The sequence below is a fragment of the Mauremys mutica genome, chromosome 7, assembly GCF_020497125.1.
Source record: "Mauremys mutica isolate MM-2020 ecotype Southern chromosome 7, ASM2049712v1, whole genome shotgun sequence".
Classification (NCBI taxonomy): domain Eukaryota; kingdom Metazoa; phylum Chordata; order Testudines; family Geoemydidae; genus Mauremys; species Mauremys mutica.
Genome location: NC_059078.1, coordinates 78,900,570 through 78,927,500, shown reverse-complemented (window position 1 = coordinate 78,927,500; position 26,931 = coordinate 78,900,570). Strand labels below are relative to the sequence as shown.

General features: G+C 39.5%; 1 protein-coding gene, 1 long non-coding RNA gene and 1 other non-coding gene across 15 annotated transcripts in view; 2 read left to right on the top strand and 1 right to left on the bottom strand.

Moving 5' to 3' along the window:
• CCSER2 (coiled-coil serine rich protein 2) overlaps nt 1-26,931 on the top strand; it is a 139,820-nt gene that overhangs the window by 34,311 nt on the left and 78,578 nt on the right. The gene's annotated exons all lie outside the window — the stretch shown is intronic.
• On the bottom strand, nt 27-20,791 carry LOC123374272. Of its 5 annotated transcripts, XR_006581052.1 has the most exons (6): nt 20,750-20,791; nt 18,556-18,726; nt 16,463-16,517; nt 10,760-10,881; nt 5,513-5,624; nt 27-707 (listed from the first exon to the last, which is right to left on the bottom strand). It is a non-coding gene; the product is annotated as an uncharacterized LOC123374272 (long non-coding RNA). The 5 variants fall into 5 exon arrangements; XR_006581051.1 differs by lacking the exon at nt 16,463-16,517; XR_006581053.1 differs by lacking the exon at nt 16,463-16,517 and having other exon boundaries at nt 10,760-10,878.
• TRNAI-AAU lies at nt 13,423-13,496 on the top strand. The gene has a single exon. It is a non-coding gene; the product is annotated as a tRNA-Ile (tRNA).

The following is a 26,931-nucleotide window of genomic DNA, read 5'->3' as shown; positions in this document are numbered from 1 at the left end:
AGGAGCACAGTAAACAAAACCTCTCATTATCTCCTCCTTTGAAATATGACCTTGGACTGAACTGTCAATATTTTCCCCCCAATAAGTTTAGTCTTGTATAATACATACAAAAATTGTTAATTCTTTGCATATTTTATTTGGAAACTCTTTTTAAAATATTAATTGAATTAACATAGCCTGAAATACACAACATAAATGGACATTCTCCCTGACTTCTTTCACTTAAACAAAAACAGCATAGTTGTTAGTGTTAAAAGGTTTCTGAAAACATCACCCCACTCACCCCCCAGAACATCCTTAAAATTATTTTGTCCTTTTTACCTTGGCAAGCTTGAGATAATTAATAGTCTTACTTTGTGTCCTGAATATGTTGAAAATAAAGATTAAATTTTTGATGACTAAAATGGTTTCTCTACACTGGAAGATGACATTGTGTGAAAAAATGTTAACGTGTTTGTAGATAAGGACTGTGTTTAATGTTGTCAGCTGGTTGTCAATCAGGAGCAGCAGACACAATAATAAATGCCAGTTTTTATCTACACTGAGTGCTAAGTTGTGTTTAATATTGTGGGTTTTTAAATAAAATATCACTTTCCCGTGCAAAGGAGCCCAAGAAGAGTAAATTCTAGTTGAAGATCTTGTACTGGCTTAGGTTAAGGGTATCTCTGGAATCTTCTGATACTTCAGTTTCCTCAGTAACTAAATCTCTGTTGGAAAGAGAGCTTCCGGATTAGCATCTATTAGATGCAACAAACCCCTTTTCAGGTTAAACATTACCCACCTTTTTAAAGGTTTAAATAATCAGGCTGAAATATGATGAAGAAAGTTACTTGTTTTAAACTTTCCCCTCAAATTAAACAAACAAACAAAAAAAAGTAACTTGCTAAAATGAATGATATTGTAAAGAGTATCATGGCTAATTAACCTTACACATTTCCATTACTGTAACTTAATTACTTATAAATCATTTAGTATCAATTAGCTTGTCTTAGATTTTTAAAGTATTTCACTTACGCTGTAAGATCCTTCTGGGAAGCAAACTCCCAGTTTTTAGTTTGACATTTCAAATTGATACTGTCATAAATCTAAATAAGAGCTGTTTAATGTAACACTTTTGTACAATTTGTGTTCAATCTAATTTTTTCTATATCCTTGCTTAATTTAAACCATGGGGAGGAGAGAGAAAAAGAGGTACATCAAACTGCAGGCAAGAATCAAGTAACCTGGTGTTATTTGGTCAAATGTATGTAGAGTTTTAAAATGCTTACTTTTACTTTTTCTGCTTTGGATATTAAAATTGTGTAGGGACTCCCTTTCCACTTACCCTTTTCTATTACAGCTAATACTTTCAAGTAAATTATATACATTACAATTATGGCTTAATATAAACAACTCAATGTTTGAAATGAAACTAGAACTGTTTAAAACATCCTCGAATAGAAAATGACAAACTGAAATACTTGGTGCACCGTATACATCCATTATGAGAACAGTTAACCAAGTGTTTGGTTTATATTTGTTTATAAAGGGGTTTTGGTGACTTGCATTTGGATGTTTCACTTAATGGAATGCTATGACAAGACAACTTATCATATGAACTCATATAGCCTCTTTACTGAACTTGTCCTGTTTAAAGGGACTACAGAACTAAAGTTTCATAGGCATGACATTAGTGAAGTCCTTTCATATGACAAAAGGGATGCAAGTAATGGGGTAAACTGCCCCTTGTCAGAGTAGAGAGGGCCAGAAGACCATGTTCTAGGGAACTGGTATGAACCAGGAAATGGCCTTGTAGTAGAAGACTGCAAAAACGAAGCATCTTTGATGGTATCTTCTAGACTGAGCACTGAGTCCTGTTGAGTAGATAGAAAGATTAACCTAAATAATCTATACAGATACCTCTGGAACTCCATAAGATTGGGTCCCTAATCCATGAACTATTGGAACTCATTTACAAAACTTTTCTTAAACATTGCTTGAATATATTGTCTCATACTATAGAATTTATAATCCCTATTCCAGGATGAGATATCTTTGAGCTATAATGTGTCTTAATTTTTTTGATAGTTTTAATTATCAATTTTTTAATAAAAAAAATCCGACTTGATTTTTATCCACCGTTTGTGGCTCGTCACTGAGCCATCTCAAATATACCCACATCCTTCTTGACGTGTGGACACAATTCTGGTAGCAGTTAAATCCATGTCAAATAGAGGCAATGTAATGTTCTTACTTGAGATTCCCTGTTTATATGTCTACAGATTGCATTAGTCATTCTGGCCACAGCGTTGCTCTGGGACCTTATGTCACCATCTGCTGATTGTCCACCATCACCTCTCCTGCAGTCCCATTCTTGCCTATCCCCAAATCTTATTCATAGTTCCTGCTTCCCAGGATACAGTTCTCCATCCTACCTGTGTGGCCTATATTTTTTTGTTCCTAAATGTATGACCTTACATTTGGCCATATTGAAATGCATATTGGATGCAGGCAAACAGCTTACCAAAAAAATCCATATTGCTCTATGTTGGTGACTTGTCCATTGTTTACCATTCCGCCAGTCTTTCTTAATTTTGTTTTTGCCAAGTCAGTGCTAACAGTATTAAGAAAGCATAGGGCCAAGAACCAATCCCTGCGGGACCCTACCAAAAACTCATCCACTTGACAATTTCCCCTTTTTAATTATATTTTTAGATGTATCAGTTAGCAAGTTTAAGTTCATTTAACGTGTGCCTTGTTTTTGTATCATTCCAGTTTTTAATCAAGACGTCATGCAGTTAGCAACTGTTGTTATACACTTCAACTTTTTATAGTTGCTCACATCACTCAAATGTATGGCCAGTGTGCTAAGTCGCAATGCCACTCACTCATATTTGGCCCAGGAGCTACTCCATCACTGTGCCATGTCCTTCTGAGCCACCTTGTTTAGTTCAGATTGCATTTCTAAAGTAAGTGTGATCCTTCTGCTGTTAAAAGCAGTGCATGGTTAAGAGCTGCTTCACAGGGAGCCAGCCCTACCTTATTTCTCCTGTTTCCAAAGAGTGGCTTCCTGGAATATTCAAAGGGATGGGGGGGGGAGGAGCCTCAACCCATGGCCAGGGAAGCAGATACTTTAAAGACATCCATGTGAATGCCCTAGCAATGGGATGGGAGGTGGAAGTGGGAGGACCAGGTATTAAGTTCATACCCAAAGATTTTTGGATGACAGGGGTAAGATGGGGCTCATGAGAACTTCCCCTACACATCAGTCCTATAGCTTCTAAAGTGAGAGAGACATACAGACAGAGGAAAGGGAGAATGTGTATCAATATCAGCTCAATATGGAGATTGCACCAGTAAAACCCTAATCTGAGAGATGGAGCCAGATACTGTACCATGTCCTCCTGCCCAACCTTGTTCAACCATTTCAGAAGCATTTAGAAACACATCTGCTTCATCCCCTTCCCTGAAGTGAGGAAATAATTGGAAGTTTGTGTCACTTACCAGGAAAGGTATATGAGGTCCAAATTATTTCCTTGCTTTAGGGAAGGGGATGATGTGGATGTGTTTCCAAATACTTTTGAAAAGGGATGTGAATTGAACAAGGGGGGGATGGGGGCAGGAGGACATAGTATAGTGACAGAGGCGTGGCTGAGTCAAATTTGAGTGGTGTTTGTAGCCTGGCATGCAAGAAAGTGAAGGATGATTATATGAGGTGGTATTTATATCTTTTACAACAACATATGCATCACTCAAGTCCTGCACATCCTAAACTATCAAATACTGCATTAAGAGGTTGTATGGCTATATGACCAGGTGCAAGATTCTTGTAGTTGTATTCCATGAAGCATGACATTCGGTGAACAAGTTATTTTGGCAAATAACCTTTTTTCCTTTAGAGTGGGAAAGCTTATGCATCTGATGCAGTAGCTAGAATTAGAACTGACAGAGTAAATCTTTACTATTCAAGTTGATGTGAAAAAGACTAGCATGGCATCTCTGCTTAATAAGTTCCAGTCTTCCTTCTATTATTCACTTCTTAAATTCGCAAAGTAAGGGATAAAATAGCTCACATGGTGCTGTCAAGTCAGGTCTCAAATGAGCGGAAACAGTAATTAGTATTTCCTTTTATTTCAAAGGATTGTAAGTGAGGTTTGTAGCATGAACTTCTACAATTAAAAATTTCTATTTGAAAATTTTCTTTGAACTCTTACAAGTGGCCTCTAACATTTCTATAACATTTAAAAAAAATTCTTTGATTTTGTACACAGTTGTCCGTATTGATGATTTTAATATTTTACAGATGATACATGACCTTCCTCAGACCCTGCATAGAGTATGTACTAGTAAAGGTAACAGATAAGTTGAAACTGAAGAGAAAAGGAAGGAGTGTACACAGAGAAAATGGTAGAGAGGCAAGTGCTAGTTTGTTTGGTTGTTGCTCTCTGGCCTGTACAAAAGGCCCTTCCAAACATCAACTAGGGAGCAAGAAAATCTGTTAAATCCTTTTTGAAATAAGATAAATATATCAGGACTTAGAATTAAGCTCTTCTATCAGAAAACTGAATATAAATCAGTCAATTTAAAAAACCTTCAGATCATCAGTGTTCCTTTCAGCTATGTGTGTATTGACAGGTTCACAAAATTACAGCATAATGTAAAATACTTACAAAATATTAGAAAGCCACAAGAGTTTGTGTGTGTGTACTTTGTTCTGCCGAACAGTATTTTATAAATCTTTACTTTTTGTAATACTCATTTGTGTGCTCTTGGTGACTGATAAAGATTTAGCCTCCATTTTGTTTTCCTCTGTACCCTCAGCTCTAAAAATTGAATGAATTTTAATTTGATTAGGTTTTTGAGAAAACTCCGAGTGAAATCCTAGCCCTATTGAAGTCAATGGCAAAGCTCCCATTGACTTCAATAGAGCCAGGTTTTCTCCCTCAGTGACAGGGAGTCAACTAGTGTTCTTTGCATTTCAAATTCAGTAACAGTATATAAAGGTAATTGCAGCTCTCATTTTATCCCTAAGATAAACACTGACTGAGTATATTTGACTGCAAGTAATTATATCACCATCCTTTAAACTATATAGTGATAGGAAATTTTCTATAGTGGTAGCAACTTTTGCAGCAAAAATTTCAATCCAGGAGAAATCGATTTACTTGGTTTTATTTGGAAAAAGTGTGAGCAGATTAAAACTACAAGACAGTTTGTGTAAGAACTGGGCACATGGTTCAGTTCTATCCTCAACTTCTAATTATTTGTTCACTGGTTGACTGATTTAGAGATGGTTCTAGTGTAGGTGAGCTCTGTAATAGGGTTTACTTTCAGTGCTTTATCCATTAAGTGTTTTCACAGTCTGGCAAGGTCCATCTCCAGAAGAAAAGATTATAGCCTCCTGCCAACTGCATTTTAGGAGAGCCATAGGTTCTGCTGCTACCTGGAGTAGTTAATTTGTGTAACACAGTGTGGGAAAACTGCTTAACTTAGGCAAATGATAAAAGTTCTGCCAGTTTATCCAGGCTTTTACCTCAGTCTGCCGCAGTTTCCCTCCAGGCTGAGCATCAGGTAGCCAATTCTCATCCAGCTGCCAGTCTGGTAGACAGTAGAAGAGAGTTGATCATCCATATTGTGAGTGCTCTCTGGTTAAGAGTATCAAAGAAAATTGTTTGTTTATTACTTGTTAGATTAAAGTATTGCATTATTTGAAGCTAAAATGCAAACATAGCACTGGTTTTCCTCTGGAGTAAAAACCTCACTTTTTCTTTGGAAAAAGTCTTATAACATTGATCAGAATTTTTATTTTCCACAGATTTATTTAGGCATAACATTTGTATTACCGTTGTGTCTTGGAGCCCTAATTATGTACCAGGATGCCATTCTGCTAGTGGCTGTGGTTCTAATTAAGTTCTACATTATACTACTAAAAATGTCAACAGGTTAATAGTGAGATTTGTGTACTTCACAAAGAAGTGTTTAAAATTTTACTTGAATTCCCTATGATGATGGTCAGTTTTTCATGCAGCTATTTTGTAAATTCATTAATGGAGGCTAGATGGCAGTAAAAGAACACTTTCTGTTGCTGTAAGAGTGAACTTGAATTGCATATTAGCAAAGGCAGCTGTAACCTAACAATTGGTGAAGGCTTGACTCAAAAGGATTGCTGCTGATTTTTCTGGTATTTTTCTCTAATGCTGTTTCTAATTTTTTTGTTTTGTTACCATATATCAAAATACAAAACTAACAGTAAACCATTTTATAAAAACCACTAAGCATAGCCGACTAAATGTGTTACAAAAGTAACCGCTTAACCTAATAAAATCATAATTTTCTGTCTGCATACCATATACCCAGGAAGAACACTATGGCTTTTAAAAATGTTTTCCAGAATAATAGAGATTTTAAGAGACTGTTGCTTCTGATCATTTAAAAATAAAATGTCTGCCTGTTATTGAACACGAAAGCCTTGTTGCATTTGTTGCCATGGCAACTGTCTTCTTATGGGAAATACTAGTGATGTGTGATTTAATTTATATCCAGTGTGACTTGTGATATACTGTAGTAACTCTGTTCCTGTCTTCTGCACTTTATTGGTATCTCTTAAGGCTCCATCTTTTGTTCCTTCCTCTTCTTCCTTGATACTATCTTCCTGATGCTGGGTGACTTCAATTGTTGCTTTTACAATACCGTTTCTGCAATGACTTCTCTTCCTCTTATCAATCTTGCAGGAGGGAATATCTGTTAGTTTCTTTTTTTCTGGATGCCCAGTTGCTCACTCAAACTCTATTATGAAATGGCGGAAAAAAACCTGATTTTCTTCCTCCAGTCTCTTTGGTATCAGTGTAAAGAATTCTACCATTCTTCAGGTTAGGGGGAGAGGGATAGCTCAGTGGTTTGAACATTGGCCCGCTAAACCAGGGTTGTGAGTTCAATCCCTGAGGGGGCTATTTAGGGATCTGGGGAGCAAAAAAAACCTGTCAGGGACAGTACTTGGTCCTGCTAGTGAAGGCAGGGAACTGGACTTGATGACCTTTTAAGGTCCCTTCCTGTTCTATGAAATAGGTATATCTCTATATATTATATTACTATTATTATAGGTTCACCTTCCTGGAGTTGTATTAGATTCTCCTCCCTTTCCTGCTGTCCACATCCAGTCTGTTGTCAAATCCTGCTAGTGTTTCTTCTGTATCTTCAAAATTTGACCCTTCCTTTCTATCTCAACTGCTATAACACTGATTCATTTTTCTGATCTTTCCCTTAGAGAACCAATCACTTACTCTCTGGCCTCAGATTCTCACATTGCACCTCTCACATCTATCTAACATGTTTCCTCTAAAATTTTCCTCACCTACCACTTCATCCAACTCTTCCCCTCGAGTTCCTGACATGGTCCTTCTCTAACTGTGTATTACATTGAAGCTCCTTGTTTTCAGTGCCTAGCACAGCTGAAGGGACATGTTAGCCCTAGTCTCCTCCAGTTTTATATGTAAAATTGTATGTGAAATTAGTTAATATTTCATAATGATATAGTCCACCTTCAAAACATGTTAAAATTAACTTGCAAAGATATAAATTCCTTGAGTATGGAATAGATATTTTCCTTTCTCAAAATGTGGCGTTGTACTAAGATGTACAGACCTGTGCCAACATAGGTATTTTTTCTCCCTCCTCTCCCCCACCAAAAAATAAGTATCCTAATCCATACCGGAATTGATCTCTGCCTTCATCCAGCTGAATATGAAATAAAGCAATGGAAACTACCAAAGAAAGTGAATAACTTTTTAAAAGTATGCCACAAAATTTATTGGTTAGGTATATTTTGGTCTTATAACAAACTCCACACCAAAGCATGCCGATCCAAAATTCTGATTCTTGTCATATGTTCAAAATCACAAAAATGCTTCTGCTAATCACAGTATTGCAAAGATAAAACATGCTGGTCGCTTCTACAGCTATCCTATAAAAGGTACCAAAGCAATTTTATGACAAATATGAAAAATGCAAGAAAGATAATTACTTTATGTATTTTTGTATGTTTTGATTGCATCGCTGCCATTTTGGCTGAGTATTATTGACACTAACACTGCCCTGCCAGTTGCTTCAATGGAGAAAATATTCAGATAGAGATTTTTGTATTTAGTGACAGTGTAATCAGAAAAAAAGCTTCAAAGTGCTCCTTCAGCCAAAAGCAAATGAGAAATGAGCTCTCTTAGAAAAACCTTTAGAGTTCCTGTCAAGCAGGCTAATAATTCCTGCATATTTCACTTTACAGCAAACAGCCTTACAAAACAACAAATCACCCAAATTGTGGAAGAGTTATTGTCCAAAAAAGGCCTCACCAAAGAAAAGAATTAATGTAAGAAAAATAAACTTAATCCATCATGAAATCCTATGAGCTACTGAAGAAATAACATGTACCATTTCCAACCTAAAGAAAATTTCTCTGCCATTGTTAAAGTGGGCAGCGAGGCATCCTCTTGCCCATCATAATAGACTTAGGCCAAGAAACAGTCTCCCTTGGCAGTAGAGTAGACTGAGGAAAAGTTTCAGCCCAAGTTGTCTAGGACCATGAAGTCCAACCCTTATTTGGTGAAAGGATGCTGTGAATATAACAGAGCATGTATGTGAAGTCTGCTATTTTGACCTAACGTGGAAGGGGAGAATTTACTTGTTCACATAACTCTAGAAAAATCCTGAGCTCTTTTCTCTTTTTCCACTGGCAGTTTTACAAATGGAACTTTCCAAACATGTTTGAGATCTGAAATCATAAGTGTTCTTGAAGCTCTTGATTTTTAACCTTAAACATAGAATTTAAACTCCTTTTTAGAGTCATTAATGGCAACAATAGCTACATATCTGTTTTTATTTGTGATGATTCATACACTATAGAGTTTACTCAAATATTGTCTTGGGGCCCCAATCCTGCACCTGTACTAGGTCTCCTTGAAGTCAGTAGAACTCTACATGTGCCCAGGTCTCCATGTCTACAAGACTGGGGCCTTGGTCATATGCACTGTAAGCCTTTCACTGTTCTACCTTTATCCTTCTCTGTAGACAGAATAACCTATGTGGACAAAATTCCTGCTTTAGAAGGGACTCTGTACATCGACCATAAAGGTAGTGGATGTATTTTTCCCTAGGTTGCTGTTTACAATTTTTTTGACACTTAATATTGAAACCCATTCCATTTTTTATCTTGTTTCCTAGCGAATGAATCAATGCCATTCCTTTTCAGGTTTCTTACAACCTCCCCACTCTCTGTCCTGCCTTCTCTGCTGCCACCTTCACCCATGAAATACTAGGAGCTAAGTATGGTGTGTTTAGGGCTCTGTCCATCTGGCCTGGGTATTTCAGACTTCAGCAGTCTGGAACTCCAATCCCCTGAGTAGCAGCAGCCTTGCATTTCCACTGTATTGCTAAACTGCCCCTTGATATTTTGTTATGGAATTCTACTTAACTTTGAAAGTAGCAAGAAGGAAGGAGCACTTTCCTACTGAATAGCTTTTCAAACATATTTGATTACATTTGTCTTACCTTTCATTTTGTCATAGCTTTCCTTGTCATGTTAGCCAATTATCAAAATATTCATGATTAACTTAAGTATGTGTTGCTCACAAAAGGTGCTAGTCTATTTGTCCTGGAAAAATGTTGGACAGATAGCTCTGGAGAGTAAGGTCCTGGAATCACAAAGACAGCACGGACAATGGTACTGCAAATGCACCATTGTCATCTCACTCATTGACCTCCCCTCATTAGGAGGATCCTCCTCTAGGGGCAAGAAGGAGGTCCAAGTGTCATGGCCACTCAGTGATTGATCTCTTTTGAAACTGCCAACAAGACTGTCTCTGCAGTTGTGATAGTCTGTGATGTGGATGACTCCACAAGGAACTGGATTGAAACTACCAACTCATTTCACATAGATCATCAAACAGACAGTTACTCTCCTTGGCTGGCTGAGCTATGGAACTGGAGCTTGTTTCCCCTCCTATTTCTAATCCCCTAAATCAATGGCTTGCTTTGCAATTACTCTTTTCTTCCTACTTGATGTGATATGAAGTCATTGTGCTGAATTTGATGTGTATATATTTCCATAGCAACAGACTGATAAACATGGGATTATGACTTCATTGCTGTGTTAGACCAGAGGCAAAGCTTTTATTTAAATACAGACTTCTTCAATAATCAGAAAAAGGAATACAGGTAATAATTGGCCAATCATTTGTCATATTTATGAACTGTTAAAACTAAAAATCTTTGAAAGTGGACTTTCAGCAATTTCTGTGTGATTGCCTTTCTGGATTGTCAGCACTTTCAGAGGCTGTACTTTGAAGATATGCATAAGAATGTTAGGAGAAAAATATTTTTCATTACTGTTTTTTAAACTTGTTTTTATCTTAAACTGCTAAATAACGTGTTCATTCTGTCATGGTGGTGATCTAAAGAGCTATATCAAAATAATTTCACCATTTTGTTTGAAGTTTGTTTCAATATCTAATTGTATCTTGAATACAATTTTAGATCATTTTCCCTTAAACAAAATGGGTGCTGTTGGAGCAGTGTTTCTCAGATGTGTCCACTGTGGCTGCATGCGGCCATCAGGGGCTCTTCTTACGGCTACAGCCTCCTGGGCTGTGATTTGGGAGGGGAAAAGCAGTGGCCCCTCGGGCCCTGCTCCCCTCTGGAGACACACAAGCTGGAGGTGCAGGCAGCTGATGAATTCTCCACTTTCCCAGGGGCAGTGGGGCCGGCTTCAGCTGCGGGGCTTCGGGCTACGTACATGCGGTAGCAGGCTCTGGTTCCAGGCTCCATGCCATCGTCCCTGGGCCCTGTGGCCTCCCTGCCCACCGCTGCATCCAGGGCTTAATTTCTCCCAGGGCTTGCCGGGGCTGACTAAGTCTGCTTTGAAAAGTAATATTAACAAACATACAAATATCACTTTTTACAGCAGCAGACTTACTAAAGACTTACTTTTTTAAAAAAGCAACCAAAAAAAGCAAAAGAAACAACAAAAAGACAAGAACATGCAAAGCACCTTATTTGTGTTTCTATTCTGTTTAGGTCCAGTAAAGAAGACAGACCACTGTACATTATTTTTATTACTGAGTCTGGGAAAAACCCTACATAAATAAATTACCATGATTTCAACATGTACATATGCATATTTATTTGTTTTTTCTAAAGTTAATTAAAGTACTTTAGGTAAAATTGTCAGCGCGGCCACCTGCAAGAGTTGGTGGCCGCACTCTGAGGCCACCAAAAATTTTGTTGAGAGAACCCCCGGACTAGAGAATCTGGGGTTAGAATTGTTTTTACTGTGAACAAGCTGTAAAACCAATGGCTATGAGCCGTCCTATACTCAATTTACTTTTGTTCTTGGAATCTTCTCAAAGTGGATTCAGAATGTTTTTTTTTTTTATACCTATTGAACAAACTTTTGAGTTTGTTGCAAATGAGTAGTTTATGCAAAAGTGTTATAGAAGCTTGTCTGCCCTTAACTACTCTTTGACTCTTAACTCTATTTCCATGAATTAGCCACAGCAACAAAAATACCCATCTATTCTTACTATGCATTAACTACAACCTCTAAACTATACTTTACTGACCTCTGTATGAGAATGAGGCTAGAGGGCAGCCAAGCTATTAAGGCTTGTAAAGTCCAAATAAAATGATAGTTGCTCTAGAGTTTAATAGGGACTTTGACTGAGACTGTTGAAAAAGAAGCCTCTGATTGCCAAGTAAGCATCTCCAGGATTGATTCTAAAGATGAGGTCACCTAGAATGTTTTATTTCTAAGTTTCTCAGTCACGAGGTGGAGGAACTGATATAGGTACTAAAGTTTCTCAGTATAAATCTTGTAGGAACTTTTTAAGACAGACAAAAACTTATTTTTCCACAGCTTTCTTGGAAATGGCTAAACCATTTTTGCTGAAAAATTCTCCCCCAAATTCATCTTGAGACAGACATCTAGCATACATTTCTTTTTAGCCTGAATGAATGAACTGTGCTAAAGATATAAGCAACTTAAAACTGAGTCTTATCATGGAAAATGTTAGGTGGCTTCAGTATGTGTCATTACTATGATAATAAATTGTCATCAGAAAGAGTATGATGTGTCATTGTAAGAACAGCTGAATGCGAAGACAGAAATAACTAATTCTTATATCCTAACATCTTAATTTATTTGCATTATGAGATTAAAATAATACTAAATAGAATAATTTACTATAATTCAGCAAAGTATATCTGTAATTAGTACTGTGCTAAATCTTTAAGCAAACAACTTTGAAAATATGTAATATAAATAATCTTGCTTGTTTACCTTTATATTTATTACCGCATCGTGTTTGGCAGTGAAGAGTATTCAGTTTATGAAAGCTTTCTATCACAGTTAAACTACCCAGATGCAGTGGCTTAGTGGCTTTAAACTATATATTAGCGCCAATTTCAAAATCACTCTCGTGTCTGAAAATATTTTACTTTAAACTTCAGCATAATGTTAGGGGAAAGGATCTTTATAATTTTCATTTTATTCTGTTCATTTAACAGCGCTTTCTATATCAAAAGTTTCAGACTTTCTCTGTTTATGTTCATTTTCTCTCTTTAGTTATATGGATGTTTCAGAGCTAAAGGGAGATTTTAAAAAATGATTAAAAACTGCAATAATTGGCAGGAAGGACTGAGTAGATATAGTATCTGAATCTACTTGGACGTTTTCTTGCATTTTAACGGAGCAGAATTCCTCCTTAAGAAATCAATTTGTGCATACTAGGACAAGCGTATTGACATAACACAACAGGGTATAATTTTAATAGGATATATTAAGTGGAAAACTATAGTGGTCAAAGTAATATTCATAGGTGTTTCATAGAATCATAGAACTGCAAGGGACCTTGAGAGGTCATCTAGTTCAGTTCCCTGCACTCATGGCAGGACTAAGTATTATCTAGACCATTCCTGACAATATTTGTCTAACCTGTTCTTAAAAATCTCCAATGTTGAAGATTCCACAACCTCCGTAGGCAATTTATTCCAGTGCTTAACCATCCTGACACAATCTAAACCTCCCTTGCTTCAATTTAAGACCATTGCTTCTTGTCCTAGCCTCAGAAGTTAAGAACAATTCTTCCCCTTCCTTCTTGTAACAGCCTTCTATGTACTTGAAAATTATCATGTCTCTCCCTCCCCCCCACCCCCCGCCTTTTCTTTCCCAGACTAAGCAAACCCAATTATTTCAATCCTCCTTTATAGGTCATGGAATAGGGATAGCTCAGTGGTTTGAGCATTGGCTTCCTAAACCGAGAGTTGTGAGTTTAATCCTTAAGGGGGCTATTTAGGGAACTGGGGTAAAAAGCTATCTGGGGATTTGGTCCTGGTTTGAGCAGTGGGTTGGACTAGATGACTTTCTGAGGTCACTTCCAACCCTAATAATCTATGTCTGTAGGCCGGCTAGCTCAGCTGGTTAGAGCGTGGTGCTAATAACGCCACGGTCGTGGGTTCAAGCCCTATGCTGGCCACTCCGTGTGCGGGATAGAGAGGGTGGCTTCTGCTAAAAGCACTTCTAGGGATAGCTCAGTGGTTTGAGCATTGGACTGCTAAACCCAAGATTGTGAGTTCAATCCTTGAGGGGGCCATTTAGGGATTGGGGGCAAAACTCTGTCTGGGGATTGGTCCTGCTTTGAGCAGGGGGTTGGACTAGATGACCTCCTGAGGTCCCTTCCAACCCTGAGATTCTATGATCTATGTTTTCTAGACTTTTAATCATTTTTCTTTGTTCTTCTCTGGACTTTCTCCAATTTGTCCACATCTTTCCTGCAATGTGGTGTCCAGAACTGCACACACTACTCCAGTTGAGGCATAATCAACACAGAGTAGAGTGGAAGAATTACTTCTCGTGTCTTGCTTACAACAGTCCTGATAATACATCCCAGAATGATGTTCACTACTTTTTTGCAATAGTATTGCATTGTTGATTCATTTAACTTGTGGTCCACTATGGCCCCCAGATCTTTCTGCAGTACTCCTTCCTAGGCAGTCATTTCACATTTTGTATGCGTGCAACTGATTGTTCCTTCCTAAGTGGAGTACTTTGCATTTGTCCTTATTGAATTTCATCCTGTTTACTTCAGATCACTTCTCCAGTTTGTCCAGGTCATTTTGAACTATAATTCTATCCTCCACAGCACTTGCAACCCCTCCGAGCTTGGTATCATCTGCAAATTTTGTAAGTGTACTCTCTCTATGCCATTATCTAAATCATTGATGAAGATATTGAGCAGAACTGGACCCAAACGGATCCCTACAGGACCCCATTCATTATACTTTCCAGCATGACTGTGAACCACCAATGACTACTCTCTTGGAACGGTTTTCCAACCAGTTATTCACTCACCTTATAGTAGCTCCATCTAGGTTGCATTTCCCTAGTTTGTTTATGAGAAGGTCATGTAAGACATTATCAAAAGCTTTACTAAAGTTAAGGTATACCACATCTACTGCTTTCCCCCCAGCCAGAAGGCTTTGGGTATCTCCGTCACAGAATCAAATATCCAGTATTGCAATAACGTTATGCAGCTGTCTTAAAACCATGGTTTGGTTTTTTTGTATTTGTGATACACAGCTGGTCGATGTGGAGTCTAATCTAGACATAGTAATGAGTGTTAAAATAGTAATGCTCTACTTTAAACTCAAATTTAATATGCAATACTACTTGCAGGTTTGTAATCTTGTCCTTTTTTAAACTATCTTTCTTTCCTTAAATATGAGAGATAATGTTAAGGATTAATGAAAGGCTTCAGGGACTAAGCTCTGCACATCTGTACTGCTGAATGTAAGTTTCTTTCCACTCTGTAAGCAGTGTATATGAGTATTGTAGCTCCCCTGTCATCCTCCCCTGACAGCATTCCTCAGCTTCCAGGATTTAACCTGGAGCAGGGGCTGTGTGTAGCATCTCCTGGCTCCATTCCAACAGCCTCACCCTGAACTAGGAATAGAAATCTGGCATGACAAATGCTGCAGGTCTAGCTGATCACCTGTTTTGGGCATCAGGAAGGAATTTTTTCACCTATGGGCCAAGCCACAATGCATTAAGTTGGGATGCACTTAGTTCCAAACTGAGGTACTTGGTGTGAGTTGTTGTTTCATCACAACTTGCAGCCATTTTCCAGTATGGGTAAAAGGATTAAATTTAACGATTCTCAGAGGTTAAAAACCTGGACCTTGGGCTCATGGGTAGGGTGAGAACTTAGGGCATTTCCAGGCCAAGGTGAGACCTTATGGCCTTTGCAGGCTGAGATTCCCCACCCTTCTGCACCCTCTGTACCCCTAGCAGAGGGAGGGTGTTAGGACTCAGAGAGAGCTGAGTCCTGCGGGGAGGTAGGCTGAGGAGAGCCTACTCCAAGATACGGGTTATATTGTAAGGAGCCTTGTAACCACCAGGAAGGAATCAATTAAATATCTGGTATAGAAGAGTGTGAGTAATGGGCAGGTAATGTCCCTCCCCTGTGCTAAAGTTTAATAAAAGTTGCTGCTTAATTCCATGCACGTGTCTGTCATTTCGCTGCTGTGTCCACATCAAGCACCTTGGATATCTTTGTGTAGTTCTGGCAGGCTCATCTGTTTACAGAGGAAATACTGATTTAAAACTGCATCTGACAAGGCAGTAAAGAATTGAGTCAGACTGCTCTAAATTTCGCAGTGGTCTGACTGCAAGCACACAGATGCACAAACTTCCCTTGCTAGTATACAGTAAATTATTTTGTCTCCATTCAGCATTTGCATCCCCTATACTATGACAGACTGTTTTACAATTTAAGGGTACATTTTCTGTTTTTTAAAAACAGCCTAAAGTTTGCTCTCCTCATTACAAGTCAAATTTTCATAAATAAGCATGAATAATTGTTGCTGATGTACTTTTTAAAAGTACATCTGACTTTTCAACGGACATGCTCTTTTGAAAATCTTTGGCCATTATTTGTCCACAGGAAGTGTACATATCACACATTTCCAAACATCCCAGCAATACAATATGAATAGTTCTTATTAAATACATGATTTACTGGTATCTCATGACTTCAAAAAAATAATATATCGTATATAGTATGCATAACAGGAAAATACTGATGAGACAACAAAGCCAAGTGTTGAACATAAATACTGGTCATCTTTCTGTTGCACCCATGTCAATGCACTTCTAGAACTCATCTCCTAAAGCTCCAAAATCCAGACATCTTCCATTTGAGCACTAAAGGAAGATTTGCATTAGCTATAAGCTATAGAAAAGGACCCTTATCCTTGTATTCCTGTGAAATTACAACCAGTCAATAGAGGATGATGTGCTCACTCATGCATATAGAATTCAATCCTGCATCCACTTGAAGTCAAAAGTACAAAATTATTAATACAGATCAAAGGAATATTCAGTCCACTAACTCAACAGCAAAAATCAACAATAACTTTTCTTAATTACAGTCTTAGAGTATACCTCAGGTATGAAGTGTTCTAAAAGACTGCATCTTATGGAAGAATCAAAGGGATACCTTTTAGAACAAGCAGGAGAGAAATGTTAGACATACGTCAACAACAAAGCAGGATAACTTTTTAATGATCAGTAATCCAAACATAATTTGAATTGCCGTTAAATGTCATAGAAACATTTTCCTTTGGCTTTGGAAGAAATCTGGCATTTTTCAGCCCAAATGAGTTTTCCCAAGCCCTGGTTAATAGGGGTGCTACTATAAGGTATTCAAGTGGAAGGTCGTTCAGCTTGAACTGTGGAGGGGCTACTGACATTTCAATAAAGAATTGTTAGATATTCTAGTTCTTTTTAGTGTTAGGAATTTTCAAATACTGAAGACTTTTTTTTATTTGTTTTCCAGTTTATACTACAGTCTTAGTTGCTTCCCTAAACTTATGATACTGTCATTGGTGGAGGTGAAGTGATAAATGTTCTGGTTGGATTTATCCTCCCTCTCCCCCGCAATACAGTGCCTCCTTCAGGGAAGAAGGGAAGTTAGCAGATGGTGTAGATGCCCAAATGCAACAGGGCTGTTTCTTGAAGTGATATTGCTTCACATTTTGATCAATTAATCTTGTATTTGAAAAAGGTGAGCACATATATCAAGAAATGAGAGCAGACAGGTTTTAGTTGTAGAGATCACAAAAAACTTAGGCAATCAACAAAACACGATCTTTAGAAAAGAAGAAAGGCCCTGCCTAGGGTTTTCTTCAATTTGAGAGGAAAACAAGCTGCTACAAAGCATTCTCACAACCTTTAATCTAATAGAATTTTAAGTGTTGGTTTTATAGTTTTCATTACTAGTTGACACTCAAACCCTCTGCATTGTTAAAGACCTGTATGGATATGCAAATCACAATTTAAAGCTGAAATTTCCATAAATATGATGCCAAGTCTGAAGCTAAATATCCCAATTAGTGTGATAACTTTTTGGAAGTCATCACACTATCCGGCTATCCTCAACTGTGCTCAATAAATAGAGGCTATCATAAGGCAATTTTCTATATGAAAGATCTAGCATTCTCACATACAATGTGAATATAATTGCTTCAGAAATGGTTTCTTTTCTGAAGAATAACTTGCAGGATATTTAATACAATTGGTGAGGTGTATATGAAAAGTAATGAATAGATGTGCTTTTTTTGTCTTCAAGAAGATAAGAGAGAAGTCAGACCAAATATTTTTATTATCTATTTAATTGTTAAGGTTTATAATAGTGAAGCCATTTTTAGAAATAATTGAGTGCTACCTCCTATACTGCTAGAAGTTGTTACATATAGCTTGGGAAGAATACTGCTGCTTAAAGGAAATTCTTTGAATGTTTTTTTTTTACTTTTGAGGGGAAAAGTTTCCTATTTTCAAATAAAAAAGGTTGGTTTATTTAAACTTCTGCTTTACATATATGCCATGTTGAAACCATTAGCAGATAATGAACAAAAGCAAACACATTTTCACAACATTCCAAGGTTAGAAGCCTCAGTGGAAACAAACCAAAAAAATTCCATCACTGCTGCCGCCTCCTCCTCCTCCATTAAAACTCTAAATTTTGAATCACGGCATTCATCGTAAACGCATGACTACTTGAATACAATCTCTTTTTGTCAACCATGGTCACTTATGCTGAAAAAAATGCATTGCTGCTATTTCTTAGCACTAAAGCTTGTGCAAGTTCTGATACATGCAAGCTAAGATTTTAAAAAATGAATGCTTAACGTTACGTTTCTAAGTCCATATTAGACCATTATAGATGGCCTGATATTCAAAAATGATTAGCTTCATGGTTGCACCTCTGGCCTTTTCTCTAGTCTCTCTAAGTGCACCCTCACTAGTGTTAGGCCTCATGCTTTGTGCTCTCCTGGGGCAGAATCATGTAATTCTACCCCTCTGAAACTGGGCCTGGGCTACAGTGCATTGTTGATCAACTGTGCCTTCCCCAGCAGGTCCAGCTGTGTTTAGATAGTGACCAGTGGTAAATAAAGTGATCAGAAAGCTGCCTTAAACTAAAATATTGTTTTAATCTTAACGGTGAGAACCAAGTATAACATGAGCAAAAGGCTTACCATCCCTCTGGATACCTAGGAAGGTTAGCTTCTTCAGACCCGGAAACGGGTGTCCATTTGTTCCCCTGCAAACTGCTCCCAAACCACTGCTGCCTCTCCACAGAAACTGTCTTTTTTAAGCTGGCTTTTATAGTCCTTTTGATCTGATGGAAAAATGAGCTTTATATCTGGCTGGAACCAAGAAAGTAGATCTTAGCAGTTATTAGGTAAGGCATTGTCTTTTAGCAACACCCCACCTTTCCCCTTTTCCCCAAATGTTTACCTGGAGGTGTTTTATCTGGAGCCTTTGTTTTGCCTTCCTGCTTGTTTCCCTACAGCTTTGTTAATTTAACTCCATATAGTCCTACAGTAAACATCTTAATAACTATGTCCTATACACTTTTAATAAATTATTACAGAACAGCTCCATGTCCTTTATGGTTTGTACCCAACAAATTAAAAAAAACAAAACAAATTTTAAAATCATGGCCACAGTATTTTATAGTTTCCAATGCAAATAGCATAAAGTTAATTAAATGGAGAAGTGGAAGAGTTGATGGCCAAGTCTTATGTAAAGGTTCAACTGTTAAATTTATACTGGAGCCTATTCAGTATACTGTCAAGTATCAGGGGGTAGCCGTGTTAGTCTGGATCCACAAAAACATCAAGGAGTTCGGTGGCACTTTAAAGACTAACAGATTTATTTGGGCATAAGCTTTTGTGGGTAAAAAACCTCACTTCTTCAGATGCATGGAGTGAAAGTTACAGAACAGGCATTATATAATGACACATGAAGCGAAGGGAGTACCTCACAAGTGGAGAACCAGTGTTGACATGGCCAATTTGATCAGGTGGATGTAGTCCATTCTCTTGGGAAGCAGGCCAGTCTTCACTTACAGACAACCCCACCCCCAACCTGAAGCAAATACTTACCAGCAACTACACACCACACCACAGAAATACCAACCCAGGAACCAATCCCTGTAGCCAGTGATGAGCTGCCAAAATCTTAACAACGGGTTCCCTATAAAAAGTTCTGATTTAAGGGATGTGCGACAGCATGTATTTTTTGTACCAATAGGGTTACCATACGTCCATATTTTCCCAGGAGGTGATTAAGAACCGAAAAGCCTGACATGTCCAGGAAAATACAGATGTATTTTAACCCTACCTAAAGTTCTTTTTTAAAAAGATGGGGCTGAACTAGAAAGGAGCTCCGTTTCACATGTGTGGGTGGTGATCAGGGACAGTCTCAATTTTTGGATCTTTTTCTTATATAGGCTCCTATTACTCCTTACCCCCGTCCCGATTTTTCACACTTGCTGTCTGGTCACTCTAGGGTGTGCACATGTGTGGGTCCCAGCTGCTCCCTGCCCCCCCCTCATTAAAGCAGGTGGGCAGGGTTACTGCCCTGGGAACTGCAGGGCACCAGTGGATGTGGGTCTGGCTGCAGATAGGGGCATGGGGCAGGGCTAGCTGGAGGCAGGGAGTGACACGGGCTGGCTGTGGGCAGGTGATGCAGACGGGCGGGCTGCGGGTGGCTGTGGGCAGGGGGTGGCTGCGGGCGGCTGTGGGCAGAGGCTGGCTGCAGGCAGGGGGTGGCTGTGGCAGGGGCTGCAGGCAGAGGCTGGCTGCGGGCAGAGGGTGGCTGTGGCAAGGGCTGGCTGCGGGCAGAGGGCGGGTGGCTGTGGGCAGGGGGTGGGGCAGGGGGCGGCTGGGGGCAGGGGCTGGCTGCAGGCAGGGGGACGGCTGGGGGCAGGGGCTGGCTGGGGGCAGGGGGGCGGCTGGGGGCAGGGGCTGGCTGGGGGCAGGGGGTGGCTGTGGGTGGCTGTGGGCAGGGGCTGGCTGCGGGCAGGGGGGTGGCTGGGGGCAGGGGCTGGCTAGGGCAGGGGGTGGCTGCGGGTGGCTGTGGGCAGGGGGTGGGGCAGGGGGCTGGCTGGGGGCAGGGGGTGGCTGGGGCTGGCTGGGGGCAGGGGCTGGCTGGGGCTGGCGGCGTCTGGGGGCAGGGGCTGGCGGCGGCTGGGGGCAGGGGCTGGCTGGCGGTGGCTGGGGGCAGGGGGGCGGCTGGGGGTAGGGGGCTGGCTGTGGGGGGCAGGGGGCTGGCTGGGGCTGGCAGGGGGCAGGGGGTGGCTGCGGGCAGGGAAGGCAGGGGAGGGGCGCAGATACTCACACGGGGGGGGGGGCTGGGAGCAGCAGGACGCAGCCGGGGACTCACCAGGCAGCAGCAGGAGCCCCAGGGCCAGAGGTCCAAAGAGCAGGAGCAGCAACAGGGCCAGGAGGCAGCTCACATGGCTCTCGCAGCACAGCGCAGCGCCCCCTGGCGGCTGGGAGGAGGAATTACAGGCTTCCCAGGCAGAGCCCGTCAAAGCTTCCCTCGCAGGGAAGCTAGTTAACAAGCGGTTCTAAAACCGCTTCTAAATTTAACAACGGGTTCGCGCGAACCGGTGCGAACCGGCTCCAGCTCACCCCTGCCTGTAGCAAACCTCGTTGCCTACTCTGTCCCCATATCTACTGTAGCGACACCATTAGAGGACCCAATCACATCAGCCACACCATCAAGGGCTCATTCACCTGCACATCTACCAATGTTATATATGCCATCATGTGCCAGCAATGCCTCTTTGCCATGTACATTTGGTCAAACCGGACAGTCCCTATGTAAAAAGATAAATGGACACAAATCGGACATCAGGAATGGTAACATACAAAAGCAAGTAGGTGAACACTTCAATCTCCCTGGACATTCTATAACAGATTTAAAAGTAACTATTCTTGAACAAAAAAACTTCAGAAACAGACTTTAAAGAAAAACAGAACTAAAAGTCATTTGCAAATTTCACACCATTAATTTGGGCTTGAATAGGGACTGGGAGGGGCTGGCTCATTACAAAAGCAGCTTTGCCTCTCCTGGAATTGACACCTCCTAATCTACTATTGGGAGTGGACTACATCCACCCTGATTGAATTGGCCCTGTCAATGCTGGTTCTCCACTTGTGAGGTAACTCACTTCTCTTCATGTGTGATTATATAATGCATGGAGTGAACATTACAGATGCAGGCATCTGAAGAAGTGAGGTTTTTACCCACGAAAGCTTATGCCAAAATAAATCTGTTTAGTCTTTAAACTTCCAGTAAGTTGATGTACAAAAATAAAACCATGACTAGCTAGATACTGGCTAGCAGTAAATTCTGAAGAGCAAGCTTTCTAATAATGGTATACCTTAGGAATTAAGTCACTAAGAATTTTAAATCAGTTATCTTCCTGCCAAGATATGTTTTATCTCAACTATATTGTATTGCGCCACAGTTGTAATATCCTACAACTAAGATGATATAGCAAAATAGTATTCAATTTGCTGAATTGTGTATGCTATGATCATACTGATGTGAATAGTCCATGCACACTTTATCTGATAACCAGACCTTTGCTGAATTTAATGGAGGCTCAATTTCATTGTCACAAAAAACATATCATGTTCTATGAAAGGGAAAAAAAATGTCCAATATTGTTAAATCTACATGAAGTCAGTTGGGATTCAAATTGTCACTTTTCACACCTCAGTGCCATCTGTTTACAGATTTGTTTGCAGAAGTTCAGCATTAGATACCATGATGATTGGTATATTAGAATAGAAAGCACGTAGGAAATTATGTCCATAGTAGTAATGTGGAACAGTAGAAAACATTTCATGAGTGCATAACTGCTAGGAAATGTGATTCTCATTCATAGAGAGCATGAATTTTCAATTTGGGGTTTGTGACCATGCTTCCTTTCTTTATGGCTAGATAGGGAGGGGATCTCAGAATATTTTTTTCCCTAAAGTGTGTTTATGGCATGGAAAAGGTAGATAACCACCGCTGTAGTGAAAGAAGATTTCAGTGACTTCCAGACTAGCTTTCTCGTGCTTACAGGACAAAAACTTAAAATTTAAAAACTTGCAGATTTCAGGGAAAGTTGATTAATTATGTTTACAGCTAATCCTTAAATGGTATCCTTAAAATTATTGATTTGTTACTTGCATTACTAGTGTTGATAAATTGTGTAGTGAGTTGCTTGACCACACTTTAGTTTGCTATAAAATATATTCGAGAGACCAAATGGCCAATATCAGTCAGGTTTATTACTGTCAGCCACCAATAATATAGTACAGGAAAAAGGTTCTATGTGATACCAGACTCTGGGAAGCTGTCTCATGCACCATTGTTACATTTACCTTATGTAGAAGGTATGCTCCCAAAGTTACACATTTCAGCTGGTAGTATTTATAGGATGATTTTCTAAGTTACACATCTCCTTACAAGTCACTAATATCCAACCCATCCATTTGTCCCAGTTCCTTTTCTTATTTTTGGTTTGGATACTAGCATTCAAGTGTTCTGTGAGAAACTCCCTACCTGTTGCTCTGGTAAAATAATCATATGTCCTGGTCCTGACAGATTTACTGTCTTTTTAAGCCAGAGCTTACTTGACCTAATGGAAGGAGTTATGAGATACGTAGCATAAGTGAAAAGGTTTATAGTAAAGATACAGGCCAATTTAGGCTACATAACTACGTGTGTGTGTGAGTGAGAGAGAGAGAGAGAGAGAGAGAAATTTGATTTATATGCTAGCCCAGGGGTTGGCAACCTTTCAGAAGTGGTGTGCCGACTCTTCATTTATTCACTCTCATTTAAGGTTTTGCGTGCCAGTAATACATTTTAACGTTTTTAGAAGGTCTCTTTCTATAAGTCTGTAATATATAACTAAACTATTGTTGTATGTAAAGTAAATAAGGTTTTTAAAATGTTTAAGAAGCTTCATTTAAAATTAAAATAAAATGCAGAGGCCCAGGACCTGTGGCCAGACCCAGGGCAGTGTGAGTGCCACTGAAAATCAGCTTGTGTGCCGCCTTCGGCACCCGTGCCATAGGTTGCCTATCCCTGTGCTAGTCCATATATATTGGTGAACACTACTGTTGTGTTATAAAATAGTGATCACAGGTTTTTGGATGCGTTTGTGAGTTGTAAATAGACTTCTGGCATATTTTGGCATTAGTCAGCAGTCTCTGCTTTGGCAGCTTCTGGTCCTACCAGGCAGAGTCTCTGGCTGGGGTTTGCTATAATATATGCATTGGATAAGTTGCTAAGGTTGCTACCTTCTGGGCAAGTTGCAACTCATGACTGCCATGTAATTTACTTTTACAAAAAGGGTTCATTCTTGCTTTTCTCCAGTATACTTGGTGTTTTTAAGAAGAGAGTAAAAATGTGTGCTAATGAGAATAGTATACTGCATATGTTTTGCAAATCCGTATTTGGCTGTATTAAAGATCTATGTTGGGGATGCCTATATAGTTGTCTCAAGCCAGTGCTAATAGCCCTTCACTTTCATGAACACTAAACCGATTGTCAAGGGAATAAGAGGGGAAAATAATGAACGTAGTCATAGATAGCTGTTAAAATGATAGAATTATTAGACAGATTTAAAGTCTCTCTGGCATGAAGTTATTACAATAAGGTTTTCCTGCTGGAAATCCAATAAACATCTCTTAACATCTATAAATAGGTGTGGCTACTCAAGATGTTAAAATCCTACTGACAGCCAATTAAAAATTTAGATCCATAGTAACACTGATGTGCGTCATGTAGGTTTCATAGCTTACACCCAATCATTCAGAAACACAGCATATTACTACATGTGTTGTTGGACATTGCTCTAGAATGTCAAAGATGCTTGTGTTTCCCATTACCTTTGGGAGATATTTAATCTTGTATATGGTTATTCAGTATCGCTTACTGTAGTATAAGTAGTCTTATGCTTGTAAAGTGTCCCACAGAAAAACAGTAAATCTAGAAATGTAATTAACACATTTTTCTGAAAATGTACATGTGCATTCGCACTCATGTTGCAGTGGATAAAACATTGATGAAGGAGCTGCATAAAATATGTATTCAGCACCAAATTGGATCTGCCTCACTAACAAAAACCCAAATTTGCAGAACTACTTAAAGGTGCTTGTATGGACTGTATTGACAATGTGTGCTGTTGCCAGAGTTTTATGCCAAGGTTCCAGGAAGAAAACCCATTCAATAAAGACATTATCTTGGAGATATTCTGAACAGCAGAATCATGACTCATGCTTCAGAATGGTGCTCTTGGGCAAGACTCTTCAAGCAAATGCAAAAACACAGTAATGTAAAATTAGTGTTGGAAAACCTTTATTAAGTCAGTTTGTCCCACTTCTTAAGATAGAGATCCTCTTGTGAAAAGACAGGAGACAACTGTGGGTACCAATAAGTGTTTGTTTTAGGTTTTGTTGGTCAAAAAAACCTTTGGGAAACCTTAAATTCTCAGTGAAAATTTGAGACTTTCAACTTCTGATGATTTAGAGACAACATATTAAAGGAGTGTAGGTGTTGTAGGTGCTTTGAGCAACAAAATAGAACACGGAACTAAATTTGCCACACCCTGCCACTTGGATTTAAAGATACCACACCCTGCCACTCTGTTCTAAAGAGCAAAGCATAGATTAAAAGCATACCAAACAAATGTAAAATGTTGGGGTTGGCACAGGTGGAGATCCAAAACCAAATCCATCAAACGGTAAAGATTTTTACCATGTCATTCCCATATATCAGAGTCCTTAAAGTAATAACATCCAAATAACAGAATCAGTAAAATAAAACTTCTGTTCACCTTTTAGGTTAAAAGTAAGTGGTCACCACACAAAATATTACGTGAAGCAGTACTCTGCAATTCAGCTCAGTGTTTAAAGTCCAGCATTGCTTGCTGTAGTAGATAAACATGATTGGCTGGCTGGTTCAGGGGGACTGGAATCTGCCTGCGGGAAGGGATAGTACTATGGCTGTGATGTCATTGACTGCTGCCCCTTGATAAGATACCTTGGTGACTAGGCCTTGACTGGCCACATGGCCTCTTGAGAGGAGTAGCAGACACAGGGCAGGAGTCCTGCCTTTTATCCCTGCTCTGCACCTCTGAAGCTTCTTTCTATTTGTTTGTTTATTTATTAAAAAACTTTGCCACTTTCTCAATCAAGGCAAGATACAGAGTGTTACCTGCCACTGGTTCACTGTTTGGATGTTTGCATCAATGAGAGAAGGGATGGTTTAGGGCAAGTCTCTGACGGGGCAGCAGTCCATTTGTTTACATTTGCAGCCCCCCCACCCCTCGCAGCTCCCGGTAGTCACGGTTCACCGTTCCTGGCCAATGGGACCTGCAGGAAGCGGCGGCCAGGCCCGTGCCGCTTCCCGCAGCTCCCATTGGCTGGGAATGGTGAACCGCGGGAGGCTGTGCAAATGTAAACAAATGGTTTGGTGGCTTGCCCTGATGGGCCGCAGATTGCCCACCGCTGGTTTAGGGTGTTTGTTACTCTGTACTGTTGTTGAGTTTTCACCCTATAAATATAAATCTCTATATTAGTATTGGTTTCATAGTTTAATATTTGCATCAGCATGTCCTATTTTAGTGTTAATTGTTCTTTCTGTAATCTAGTCACAGATTGTGGGTTATGGAAGGGGAAAGGTAGGATTGCTTGCCATGTGCAGGGTCCATCACTCACTTAAGTTCCAGTTGCCAATGAACCTCCTGTTTTGGCAGTGGCAAAGGAGTTTTGAGTCACCCATAATGCAACTTCCTGCAAAATTATACTTTTACTGAAACTTTTTAGTTGACTAGTTTATAATTTAGAGCTGTCCCTTTGCCACTTGTACTTTACTGAGTCTGGACAGACAAATCTGATACTTGAAGTAAGATTGTGCTAGTTTTGTTTTGACTGATTATTTTTACCCATTTTTTTGGTATTGAATATTGTTATGAAGTCATACAAGACTTCATTCTTTTGATCAATATGGAAAAAGTGGCAACATTTGTACTGTTTAACTTTATTAATAAAAATTCAGTGAGCTAACTCTCTACAAACTACGATTTTCTAGTTAATATCAGCTCATTAAAGTGAGCAAATGAGTTGCACAAAGGTTTTAAAATATCTAACTGGAGAAATCTTATGAAAAGTATTAAGCCAATGAACAGAGAAACCTTTGGAGAAACCTCAAACACCAGGTAGAAAAAATGCATTTGTTAGATTTTGACTGATTACTGAGGCACTGTTACTGTATCAGGCTGCCGGAGATGCCATAATTAGTAGCCTTACTGTAAAGCAATTGCACTGGGTAGTGTTGACTGATCTTGCAACTGGAGAAAGAGGCAATGTGTTAGCATAGAATATCAGGGTTGGAAGGGACCTCAGAACATCATCTAGTCCTACCCCCTGCTCAAAGCAGGACCAATCCCCAGACAGATTTTTGCCCCACATCACCCCCTCAAGGATTGAACTCACAACCCTGGGTGTAGCAGGCCAACAAGTGTTGTCTTGAACACAAATACAGTGTAAGTATATTGT